This window comes from Taudactylus pleione, unplaced genomic scaffold (assembly GCF_031769625.1).
Source record: "Taudactylus pleione unplaced genomic scaffold, aTauple2 ptg000377l, whole genome shotgun sequence".
Classification (NCBI taxonomy): Eukaryota; Metazoa; Chordata; class Amphibia; order Anura; family Myobatrachidae; genus Taudactylus; species Taudactylus pleione.
In genome coordinates this window covers 2712075-2726086 of record NW_028284778.1, presented here as the reverse complement: position 1 = coordinate 2726086, position 14012 = coordinate 2712075, and the positions used below count along the sequence as shown (strand labels likewise).

The window sequence follows — 14012 nt, the reverse complement described above, 5'->3', positions numbered from 1 at the left end:
GTTTGTGTACGCAGCGTAACAGTTCCCACGCCTGACAACCACGTTGATGGGTCTAACCATGTTAGCTCTGATTTTATTGCTTGTAACTCATGGGCTACAAAAGTAAATGTCTCATCTGATTTGCAAACGTACGGCACAATTGTAGGGATATTTTCTACCTTTTTATCTTTTATATTTACAAAACATTTGTCCTGATGGATGCATGGAGTAGGAAACAAACCATAAGGAAAGCATATTTCTGCACCTCCCTGTTTTTTCTGTGCATGTCTCACCATTGGTTGGTACAAGTGCCCGTGCCAGGGTTCTATCCACCTTTATTATCTATTGTATAATCCTCATATTGACTGGTCTATTCCACAGGTAGTGGCTTGGGGAGAAAAATCTGTCTTCAGCTGTAAAGCATTGCAAAATATGTGTGTGCTATACAGGATCGTAAGTAGGTATTTGAATGCACCATAGCAAATGTTTGTAAGGGCCCCTATGTACTACCCAATAGTGAAGAATGTATATAACACACAACTTTGACAAGGAGGATGTGCCCCATAGCAACTGCATCCCTTGCACCTATGGTAGTTACGCCTGTGGTGCTTTGTAAATAACTGGTAATTACTAATAATAATGTGATGCCATGTCCGGCTTACTCAAATTGCTGACAGAATTGCCATTCCACCAGCCTATTTGGCCTTCCAAGACATCTGTAATAAACAAGCTGCAGAGACACTTTTCCCTAATAGAGAATGGGATTGTGCCATCGATTAAATATCTGGCAAGATGCCTCCTAGGGGTCACGTATATCTAGTATCTCTATCTGAGACGCAATCTATGTCTGAGTACATAAAAGAAAACCTAGACAGATGATTTATCTGTCCTTCTAATTCTCCAGGCGGTGCCGGGTTCTTCTTTGTTAAAAAGAAGGACATAGGCCTCCGCCCATGCATTGACTATAGAGGACTTAACGAGATCACTATTAAACATCAGTGCCCTAGAGAGTGAAGCAAGATAAACCCACAGAGTCTTTAAGTGAGATCTTCCACCAAACCGTTGTTCCCTTAGTGACTGGATATGCACACCGGTACTTAGGCTGGCACCAGGACTTACTCTCAGCACAGTGTGGGCTTATCTTACTTATACCTCAAGGGTCGGAGATGGTACGCAGTAGGGACATACCTGAGCTGGCAATCTCGATCTGGGCAGAGGCTGAATCTGAATACCCAGCGATGGACTTGGCGAGGACTGATACGCCTGCTGGTGGACAACAGGTAAGGCAGTTCCCTGTTGCCAGTGGAGATGTTAATTCTGCAGATATGATTGCATACTGGACTGAGTGGACCGCAGGTAGTGATGGAGATATGCTGCTGTAGGGCTGCACTAGATGGTAAGAGTCGCAGGTATGAATGGGAACCGCTGACATGTACACAACTTGTCACGCTGGGAGGCGGTTTTCTGGAACCTGAGGCTGCGGGAGGAAACGGAGGCGAGGGGCCTGAATGTACGAACTCCGCATCCACGGGTCTTGGTCGTTGGCGAGACCTAGTCAAAGGTGCGGAATCTAACCCACGAGATGGTGTTCGCCAGTGACCCCACCAATCGGGATATGGGCTTGAGCTGCACCGCGTAAGCAGGTCGCGGTCCTTTGACTAGGTGACCAAAGCCTGCGGGAAAAAGGAGAGACGAACACTCGTGGCCCAAAGGGTCTGTGCCAGTAAGGGGCACGTAGGGACACTGTACTTGAGGAACTGTGCACTGCGGACACACTCTACCGGGTTGCCCGTTAGAAAGAGTGCACCACAGTGCAATACTGTAACACGTAGGTAGGGACCACAGAGTCCAGTAATGAGGTGGGTAGTGGTACTGGAGCCAGCCAGAGATTATGACGCCGGAGAGGTGGGTACGTATAACTACACTCAGGCTGTGATGGTAAAGCACTGGTGAAAATGGATAGTATACTGCACACAGGCGGCGGTGGTAACGCACTGGTGAAATGGAGGTATACTGCACACAGGCGAGGTGATAACGCACTGATGAGATGAATGATATAGCTGTACACAGGCTGAGATGGTAAAGCACTGATGAGATGAATGATATAGTTGCACACAGGCTGAGGTGGTAAAGCACTGGTGAGATGGATGATAGAGCTGCTCACAGGCTGAGATGGTAAAGCACTGATGAGATGGACGATATAGCTGCACACAGGCTGAGGTGGTAAAGCACTGATGAGATGAATGGTATAGCTGCACACAGGCTGAGGTGGTAAAGCACTGATGAGATGAATGATATAGCTGCACACAGGCTGAGGTGGTAAAGCACTGGTGAGATGGATGATAGAGCTGCTCACATGCTGAGGTGGTAACGCACTGGTGAGATGAATGATATAGCTGCACACAGGCTGAGATGGTAAAGCACTGATGAGATGAATGATATAGCTGCACACAGGCTGAGATGGTAAAGCACTGGTGAGATGGATGATATAGCTGCACACAGGAATAGATCACTGGAAGCAAGGGAACCTGGAACGAGAGACCACTAGTAACACTAGCAGCGACAATGGTTGTTCAGGCAACTACCTGATACACAGGAGCCGGATATATACCCCTGTAAACCCACTGATTGGTCCACAGCGTCAGCTGACCGGCCAGACTGTCAGGGAAGGAAGGATAGTCAGAGAAGGAAGTGTCATGGCGGCGCCCATGACAGGAACTCCGATCCCCGCGCACCAGGCCGCCCGAGACACCAGCATCAGGGAGAATGCTCAGCACCTCCCACGTCGCTGCACCAGCCGCCCGACTGTCCGGGAAGTCAGAGGAAGCCGGCGGGATGGTAAGGGACAGCCGATCCCCGCCTGAACTCTGACAGTACTCCCCCCTTTCAGGGTGGACACCGGACACCCACCAGGTTTACCAGGAAATCTAATATGGAAGGCTCGAACCATTTGAGGCGCGTGAACGTCTGTGGCTCTGATCCATGCCCTTTCTTCCGGACCGTACCCTTTTCAGTCAATGAGATATTGGAGGTTGTTAGATTTGGTAAATCGAGAGTCCAAATCCTCCCTACCTCGAACTCTGTACCTTGAGAAGTTTACACTTGAGGTAACTTGGGAGCAGAAGTTTGAAAACGATTCAGCACTAGAGGACGCAGCAAAGAAATATAAAAGGTATTGGATATTCTTAGTTGAGGAGGGAGTTCCAACTTATACGCGACTGAGTTGATGACCTTGCGAACACGGTAAGGACCAATGAAACGTGGGGCTAGCTTCATACTGGGTACTTTCAATCGGATGTTCCTGGAGGATACCCAGACTTTATCTCCAACTCTTAGCAGTGGAACAGCGACCCATCGTCTATCCGCAAATTTTTTGTAGTTCTTGGACGACTGCTTCAGAGAGGAATGAACCCTCTTCCAAACGGTTGCAAAAGACTCCACCAATTCAGAAACTGCAGGGACCTCTACTGTAGGCAAATTTTGAAAATCTGGGACTCGAGGAGGTCTCCCAAACACCGTAAAAAAAGGAGTGGCTTTGGAGGAAGTGTGATATTTGAAGTTGTGTGAAAATTCTGCCCAAGGTAATAGATCCGGCCAGTTATCTTGTGAGGAGGAAATGAAGAGTCTTATAACTCTTTCGGTTTGCCCATTAGTTTGTGTATGGTAGGCTGAAGAAAATTTTAACTTGGTTCCACAAGTGCTACATAAGGCTCTCCAAAATTTAGCTATGAATTGAACTCCGCGGTCGGAAATGATCTCTTTAGGAAGTCCATGCAACCTGAATATTTCCTTAACAAAGACTCTTGCCAACTGAGGAGCAGAAGGGAGACCCATCAATGGAATAAAGTGTGCCATCTTAGAAAAGCGATCCACCACTACCCATATGGTATTGTATCCTTGGGAGCATGGTAGTTCAGAGATGAAATCCATGGATATATGGGTCCAAGGAGTATTAGGAATGGACAGGGGTCACAGGAGACCTGCTGCCTTCTTGCGGGGAGTCTTATGCTGAACGCATTTTACACATGAAAGAATAAATTCTCGAATATCCCCTTTCATTGTGGGCCACCAATAGGAACGCTGAAGGAACTTGTAAGTCTTGAGGATACCAGAATGGCCAGCAAACAGAGAGCTATGAGCCCAAGTTAGTAATTTTCCCCATAGTTCTGGGGTCACAAAAATTTTCCCTGGGGGAGGAGTCAACATTTGAGTAGAGGTGAAGACTACAGGATCTAAAATTGGTCGGGAACGTTGATGATCTTCTTCCTGAGTGCTGGACAAGAAAGACCGTGAGAGGGCGTCAGCTTTTCTGTTTAGACTGCCAGGACGAAATTGAAGTTTTAAATTAAATCTTGAAAAGAACAAGGACCAACGGGCCTGTCTAGCATTTAGACGGTGAGCCGTTTGGAGGTAGATTAAGTTTTTATGATCTGTGATCACAGTAACTGGAAAGTTGGCTCCTTCCAACAAATGCCGCCATTCCATTAAAGCTAACCGTATTGCTAGTAGTTCCTGATCACCAATTCCGTAGTTCTTTTCGGCAATGGAAAACTTACGAGAAAAATACCCACAGGGATGGTACTTTCCATCACTTGAGATTTGAGACAGTACTGCCCCTACCCCTACTGAAGAAGCATCTACCTCAACTGTGAACGGTTTGTCCAATTGGGGTTGGCACAGGATAGGTGCAGTGGAGAAGGCTTCTTTTAATTTTTGGAAGGCTTGGATGGCAGTATCTGGCCAGCAAATGGGATTGGCACCCTTCTTTGTGAGATTTGTGATAGGAGACACCAGTGTGTAGAAATTTGGTATAAACCGCCGGTAATAATTTGAAAAACCCAAGAAGCATTGAGTAGCCTTCAAGGATTTTGGTAACGGCCAGTCAGAAATGGCTTTTAACTTCTCCAGATCCATCCAGAGGGTCTTTCCAGAAATTATGTGCCCTAGGAAGGGTACCGAGGTTTGTTCAAAAAGGCACTTGTATATTTTTCCATAAAGATGATGCTTCCGGAGGCGTGACAAGACTTCGCGGACATGCTGGCGATGATCTTGCAAATTTTTGGAAAAAATTAGAATATCATCCAAATAGACTATAACAAAACTGTAGAGGACATCCCGGAAGATCTCGTTCACATAACCCTGAAATATCGCTGGGGCGTTGCAGAGTCCGAAGGGCATTACGAGATATTCGAAGTGGCCGTCTCTGGTGTTAAAAGCGGTCTTCCACTCATCTCCAGCTTTAATACGTATTAAATTATACGCACCCCGCAGATCAAGTTTGGTGAACGAAGAGGCCCCGCGAACTTTATCAAAAAGCTCCGGAATCAGAGGCAGAGGATATCGATTCTTTACAGTAATCTGATTAAGACCCCGGTAGTCAATACAAGGCCGAAGCCCGCCGTCCTTCTTGCTAACAAAAAAACCCCCCGCCCCTGTTGGAGAAGTGGAGGGCCGGATAAACCCCTTAGCTAGATTCTCCTTTATATATGTCGCCATAGCGGCTGTTTCAGGAACTGATAATGGGTAGGTTTGACCCCGAGGAGGGTTCTTTCCTGGCAGGAGCTCAATACCACAGTCCCAGGAACGATGAGGTGGAAGTTTATCCGCAGCCTGTTCGCAAAATACATCGGCAAAATCTTGATAAGCTGCTGGTAGACCGGGAACAGAGGAACACTTGGGCTTGTCAGACGGGGGGAAGCTTATATTTCCACTGGAGGACACCGCGTTAGTGCGGACAGGGAGTACTTGGATGAGACATCCGTGGAAACAACTTGGACCCCACGATAAAATCTGCATACTGGACCACTCAAACGTAGGATTGTGCTTTTGTAGCCAGGGGAGGCCTAAAACTAGTTCATAGGCTGAGTCGGGAAGAACAAAAAATTCAATAGTCTCCTGGTGCAGACATCCAATCCGGAGGAACACTGGCAGGGTTTTTGAGGAAATGGATCTCCCTAGCAAGGACTTGCCATCTACACCAGAGAGCAGTAATCTGTTTGGCAATGGAACCACCGGAATGCCTAGGGGCTGAACCAGTGACTTAGAAATAAAACTGCCGGCAGCCCCAGAATCCACAAGGGCTTTAACCATCCTTGTCCTGGACTGGTAGGAGAGTGACACAGGCAATAAACTGTCATTTGGGAGGAGTCAGAAATAACCCCCAATTGCATGCTCCCAACATCAATTAGGGTTTCGCGTTTCCCGTCAACACAGGACAATTCCTTAATGTGTGCTCCGGAGCAGCACAATACAAGCACAATTTATTTTGAAAACGCTGGTTCCGTTCGGCGGTACTTAACCGGGATCTGTTAATTTGCATCGGCTCCTCACTGCTAGAGAAGGAAGGAGAGGAATGACCTGCCAAGGATGGGCGATCCCGAGGACGATCTCCACGCCCCCTATTTCCCCACCGCTCTCTATGGCGAAGGTCAATTTTTATACAGAGGGCTATAACATCCGAGAAGGTGCGAGGTAAATCCCTAGATGCCAATTCATCCTTCATCCTCTCAGATAAGCCATGTAGGATAAGGTGGTAAAGCCTTAAGTGCTTCCTCGTTCCATTTTAGTTTGGACGCCAGGGTTTGAAATTGTACTACATATTGCCCGACGGACCGGGTACCCTGACGGACACGAAGCAAATCTGAAGTAGCAGAGACAGATCTCCCGTGTTCATCAAAGATCCTTTTGAAAGCTGCCACGAACTCTTCATATCTAGATACGAGCGGATCTGCTCGTTCCCACAAGGGGGAGACCCAATCCAGAGCTGCCCCGGTTAGTAATGAAATTACATAGGCCACCTTAGACCGGGAGGTAGGGAAATTCTGGGGTAGGCATTCGAACTGGATCTCACACTGGTTTATGAAACCACGACGTTGAGGAGTACCATCAAACCTCACGGGAGTAGCCAAGTGCAAACGGGATTTTTGAGGAACAACCCCCGAAGGTAATACAGGAGAAACCGTAGGAGCGACAGAAGGTGGAGCATGAGACATAGCTGCCAGAGTGTTCTGAATAGACAGGAGCTGACCAGATAATTCCTGTAGGTACTGGGCCACATGCTGCTGTGCCGCCTCTTGGTTATCCATGCGAGTCGTTAGCTCCTGGAGATTCCCAGTACCTGGGGAGCCTGTAGCTTCCATTTGGCCTGAACAAACTGTCACGCTGGGAGGCGGTTTTCTGGAAGCTGAGGCCTGAGGCTGCGGGAGGAAACGGAGGCAAGGGGCCTGAATGTACGACCTCCGCATCCACAGGTCTTGGTCGTTGGCGAGACCTAGTCAAAGGTGCGGAATCTAACCCACGAGATGGTGTTCGCCAGTGACCCCACCAATCGGGATATGGGCTTGAGTTGCACCTCATAAGCAGGTCGCGGTCCTTTGACTAGGTGACCAAAGCCTGCGGGAAAAAGGAGAGACGAACACTCGTGGCCCAAAGGGTCTGTGCCAGTAAGGGGCACGTAGGGAGACTGTACTTGAGGTACAAGGAAGTGTGCACTGCGGACACACTCTACCGGGTTGCCGGTTAGAAAGAGTGCACCACAGTGCAATACTGTAACACGTAGGTAGGGACCACAGAGTCCAGTAACGAGGTGGGTAGTGGTACTGGAGCCAGCCAGAGATTATGACGCCGGAGAGGTGGGTACGTATAACTACACTCAGGCTGTGATTGTGAAGCACTGGTGAAAATGGATAGTATACTGCACACAGGCGAGGTGGTAACGCACTGATGAGATGAATGATATAGCTGCACACAGGCTGAGGTGGTAAAGCACTGATGAGATGAATGATATAGCTGCACACAGGCTGAGGTGGTAAAGCACTGGTGAGATGAATGATATAGCTGCACACAGGCTGAGGTGGTAAAGCACTGGTGAGATGAATGATATAGCTGCACACAGGCTGAGGTGGTAAAGCACTGGTGAGATGAATGATATAGCTGTACACAGGCTGAGATGGTAAAGCACTGATGAGATGAATGATATAGCTGCTCACAGGCTGAGATGGTAAAGCACTGATGAGATGAATGGTATAGCTGCACACAGGCTGAGGTGGTAAAGCACCGGTGAGATGAATGATATAGCTGTACACAGGCTGAGATGGTAAAGCACTGATGAGATGAATGATATAGCTGCACACAGCCTGAGGTGGTAAAGCACTGATAAGATGAATGATATAGCTGTATACAGGCTGAGATGGTAAAGCACTGATGAGATGAATGGTATAGCTGCACACAGGCTGAGATGGTAAAGCACTGGTGAGATGGATGATATAGCTGCACACAGGAATGGATCACTGGAAGCAAGGGAACCTGGAACGAGAGACCACTAGTAACACTAGCAGCGACAATGGTTGTTCAGGCAACTACCTGATACACAGGAGCCGGATATATACCCCTGGAAGCCCACTGATTGGTCCACAGCGTCAGCTGACCGGCCAGACTGTCAGGGAAGGAAGGATAGTCAGAGAAGGAAGTGTCATGGTGGCGCCCATGACAGGAACTCCGATCCCCGCGCACCAGGCCGCCCGAGACACCAGCATCAGGGAGAATGCTCAGCACCTCCCACGTCGCCGCACCAGCCGCCCGGGAAGTCAGAGGAAGCCGGCGGGACGGTAAGGGACAGCCGATCCCCGGCTGAACTCTGACACAACTGGGCCACAGGAGGGAACAGCGGCTGGCTACAGATGGCGCAGCTAAACTGTAGACTGATATGGATGATTGATTACGTCGCTGAATTGGCTTCAGTCCACTACTCTAAAGGGCATTCAACGTTTCCTTGGCTTTGCCAATTATGGCAGATTCCACTGAAATTACTCCATTCGTGCAGCACCGCTTACTGCTCTTACTCAAAAAGGGGTTAACCCAGAGGTTCCTAAGCTCAGTCCTCAAGGCACCTTAACAGTCCAGGTTTTAAGGATATCCATTCTTAACCAAAGGTGACTTAATTAGTACCTCAGTCAATTTGAATGACCTGCTGGGGTGCCTTGAGGACCATGTATGGGAACCTCTGGGTTAATCTGAAGCAGTTCTGTGAAGTTGATGCTTCTTCAGTAGGGGTAGGAGCAGTATTGTTTCAATATGGAGAGGATTCTCAGCTCCACCTATGTGGAACTCTTGGTTATAAAATAGCTCTCAAGGAATGCAATCATCTGGACAGAGCCAAATTCCCCATCATCATCTTTTTACGGACCACAAGAATCTTCTGTACCTAAAATCAGCTCATTGAATCGTAGACAAATTCGATGTTCACTTTTCTTCTCTGGGTTTGAATTCCAAATGAATTTCCATTAAGGGAGTAATAATAGCAAGGCTGATGCGCTCTCATGATCTATGGAGAAGGAAAACCCAGTCATTTCGAAAGATCGTCCTATTATCAGTCCACATTTCATATCTGTCTTATTAACTTTCACGCCTCCCAAGGGCAAGACATTTGTTCCAGAAAAACTTAGCAAAAATCTCCTTCACTGGGGTCAAGCTTCTCTTTTTGCAGGACATGCTGGGGTTGCAAACATCCAAGAGTTACTTCACAGAAGCTATTGGTGGCGAACATTAAACAAAGATGTGAAAGAATATGTGTCAGGCCACTGGCATAACTACCGTAGGTGCAGGGGGTGTGGTTGCTATGGGGCCCGAACTGACCCGGGGCCCGGTCCTCCCCCTGCACCTGCGGTAGTCGGCAGCAGGCCAGCCGTGGTTCTGCAATACATCACCTGTAAATCACCGAGAGGGCAGGGGGAAAGCAGGCTAGATAGGAGACTGGCATCATGGGTCTACAAGGGGGCATGGCCTCGCGGCAGGCGCAATCACATCCCTGCCGTAACTGCAGCCTGTGACATCAGGCCCTGAGTCTATGAGGACTCAGGTTCCCGGCATTCTGGTGGAGGGGATGTGGGCTTACTGATCAATGGACTTTGTCACGGATCTATCCACTTTCAACCATTACAATAGTAATAAGCAAGAAAGCCTCAGAAGAGTGCCTAAAAAAGATCAGAGTGCAGCACAAGTCAATACAAAAGAGTAAACACCCTTAAGATACTCAAATTGGCTAAACAATTAACATACATAGGGTGTAAAACACATCTAATAATAAAACCGTATTCACCCTTAATTATAGGATCACATGTCAAAAATCCTTTTGCAATCTGGAATCCTTTTGATTGAATACTGGGGATCTATGTGACTATTCCAATGCTTCCAGATTGGAAAAGGATTTTTGATATGTGATCCTATAATTAAGGGTGAATACAGATTAATTATTAGATGTGTTTTACAACCTGGTGATCATTTGTGTAAACATGGTGTTTGGAGAGCGCTTTTGAGTTTTGTACATTTTATGTTCGCTAACTGTTACAATACTATCCTGGTCGTAGTGGATCATTTTTCTGAAATGGTGCATTTCCTGGTCTTTAATCAGCATTTATTTTAGCCCAAGTTTTCGTTAATGGAATTTTCCGGTTGCACGTATGTCCAGAAGAAATTGTTTCCTATTGAGGGGTTCAGTTTGTGGCAAAATTCTGGTGGTTCCTTTGTACTGCATTACAAATCAAGCTTAAATTTTATTCAGCATACCATCCTCAAGCTAACAGTAAATCATGATTTGGAGAGTGGTATACGTTTATACGTCTCATCCTCCCAAGATGACGGTCTGAAATACTTTCTTGGGCAGAGTTTGCTCAGAACAATCAACTGCATCCTAGGCTACCAGCTTTCACACCACGTCCTACAGCCTCTAATCCAGCTTCCGAAAAGAGCACTTAATCAATTTGCTAACAACTGCTACAAGCTTCTGTTCGGTATAAAATAAGTTCTGACAAAAAACTATCATGCTATACTTCTGCTGAAACCTGGGGATCGGGTAGGGCTTTCCACTCAAAACTGAAGACTAATTGTTCCTTCAATGAATTTTGCACCCTGTTTTATAGGGCCTTATACCATTAATATCGTGGTCTACAAACTCCAGTTGCCTCCCTATTTACAGGGGGACATAGTCAATATCCTGACTGTGGGGATTCCGGCGATCAGAATGCCGGCGCTGGCATCCCGAATGCCGAAATCCCAAATGTAAGTAGCTGGGTTAGGGGGAGGTTTAGGATTATGGTTAGGCACTAGGGGGAGGGTTAGGGTTAGGCACTAAGGGGGAGGGTTAGATTTAGAGTCCGGGGAGGGGGAGGTTAGGTTTAGGTACTAGGGGGGGGAAGGTTAGGTTCAGGCACTGGGGAGGGAGGGTTACAGTAGGAAGAGGGGGAGGGTTAGGATACCGTGTCGGTATCATAGCCTCGTCAGGGTGCCGGCATCAGGATTCTGATCACCGGGATCCCGGGCACCGGCATCCGGTACCCATCCCATTTACTGGTACCTAACACTTTCCACATATCTCTGCTCAAACCTCTCAATATCAATCGGTTCCACTGAGTAACTTCTAAAGTGTAAACTCAGGGCCTGATTCAGATTCCTGATGTTCGGGAATGTGCGCAGGCGCCAGAGCCGTTCTGCACATGTGCAGAACGGGTCTGCGAGTCTGCATGCAAACTGGCAGCAGAGTGTCAGTGATTGATAGTCTGCTGCCATTTGAAGACGGGGAAGGGGCGGTGATGCCCTCCATTTTCTGAAACGGAGGTGTGTCACTGCTGTTGCGGGGGGAGGGAAGAAGCCAGGATCTCCGTCTGGTGACAGATTTCCTGGCCTCTTCCTCTAAATTGCGGCAGCGGGACCCCATGTGTCACCACAGCCGGCCGGTAGTACACAGATTAACTGATGCTGCGTTGGACATATGTGCAAGGATCAAAATTGCAAAGCTGCCTGCGTGCATACATCATATATCTATAGCCTGCGTGCATACATCATATATCTATAGCCTGCGTGCATACATCATATATCTATAGCCTGCGTGCAGCTTTGCAATTACGATCCTTACAGAATCAGGCCCTCAATGCGGTATGAAGTCAAAAAGGACTGGAGGAACGTGCCTGTATAAGTGCCAGGGACATTTATGCTTCTGCTCTTATCCTGAGATTTCATAAAGGTCATCCTTCCAGGAGCCACCCGTAAGAGGAAGGGTATTGTCACATTACTGTTCTCCAAACCCGCTTACCTTACTCGGAGTTGTCATTATTCCTCATTGCAGGTACCTGCAACCCAAATTCCACATGTCCGCCCAAGCCTGGATCCAGAGTGATCGTGTTTTCTAAGTTACATTGGTGCCATCATAAAGCATGTTATTATCACATGACCCTTCTGCTCTTATTCCTATGCCTGAACTATCCTATCCGCATGATCTTTTCAAAAAGGGGGAATCAGCCACGCTTCATGGGTTCGTGCCTCAAGTCATAGGGGGTGTGGAGGCAAGCCCTGTCTTTCTGTATGCCGGCGTTGCTCGGGCTGCTGGATCGACCAATCTGGATATTGTCCCTTCTGGCATTTGCCAGCAGTTCCGGATAACCAGTCTGGCCCGCCTTTGACATAGTGGAACATTGGCAGATCTCCTTGTAAGGAAATATATATTTTTTAATTAGTCAACTTCTATTGGAGTGACAGGACTGCTGACTACTAATATCAGTATTGTTATAAATGTATTGTCTTTCTGGTGTGTTTTTCTATTAAATTAGATTCAATTGCGCAACTGTCTCTATAGGAAATTAGGAGCGAGCTTGCATCACGAAACACGCACACATTGCGGAAAAGTGTGTACCCAAGAAATGGGAGATTCAATTAGACAAGGCTACTTGTGGGACTTGTGGCGAGATTGTTACGACTTTTCTTGAAAAATCGTCTTGGAAGAAGTGCACTAAAAGTGGGGAAACCATTCTGTACCCCCAAAAAGTGACAACTGAGATAACAGGACCATACATATGGCTACTAATGGTCATAAGGAAAGTACTGGAGGGTTATATTAATGGTAGAAAAATGATAGGCAACAAGTGTTTGTCAGCAAATTAAAGTCTCTCCAGCATTTTGGGGAACAGAAATATGTCTGTAAAGTGATTTATCAGTGTTTTGGAAACGTTTGCAAAAAGTAGAAAAAACAACAACATTTTTTAGCACATACAGCATCTACAAGCTCTAAACCCCTCTCTCATCAATACAACACATGCAGGTCCCACATCATTTAACCCATTATTGAGTATTGAGCTTCTTAGAGAAATTCGCCTGAAAACTGACAAGTCTTTATTTGCCAAATTATACTATTTAATCTCCTGCCTGATTATTCATTGGGAGGGGTGAACCCGAGGTCCTGCACTGTGGGGGTGATTTAGCAAGGATCACAATTGCAAAGCTGCATGCAGGCTATAGATATATGATGTATGCACGCAGGCTATAGATATATGATGAATGCACGCAGGCTATAGATATATGATGAATGCACGCAGGCTATAGATATATGATGTATGCACGCAGGCTATAGATATATGATGTATGCACGCAGGCTATAGATATATGATGTATGCACGCAGGCTATAGATATATGATGAATGCACGCAGGCTATAGATATATGATGTATGCACGCAGGCTATAGATATATGATGTATGCACGCAGGCTATAGATATATGATGTATGCACGCAGGCTATAGATATATGATGTATGCACGCAGGCTATAGATATATGATGTATGCACGCAGGCTATAGATATATGATGTATGCACGCAGGCAGCTTTGCAATTGTGATCTATGCTATTATGCAAATACAGCAGGACTCAGGCTGGCCCGCTTGCGAGCCAAGGGCACTGCAGTCCTTGGGCTTGCCACTCCCGGAAAACAGGGCAGACGCGCCCCTGTTTCCGTCAACGCCAGCCGACGCTGCCCCCACATAACCCCTTAAATGCATCTGTCTGTCAATCAGGCAGAGGCATTAAAGGAGTTGTGTAGGAGCGCTGGTTTGTAGAAGAAACTATTCAATATAAAAATATAACAAAGGATTTAATAGCAGTAAATAAATATCAGATGATAAAAGATAACAATTCCAACATAAATATCACATGAGCAATATTCTGTGTAATAATCAAACTGTCCTAAATGGACACAATGTGACCAAGCTGTGG

At 46.9% G+C, this 14012-nt stretch overlaps 1 pseudogene; it reads left to right on the top strand.

Annotated features, from left to right (window-relative positions):
* Positions 1-1145: 1145 nt before the first annotated feature.
* Positions 1146-14012, top strand: part of LOC148508017 (uncharacterized) — a 45664-nt pseudogene continuing 32797 nt past the window's right edge.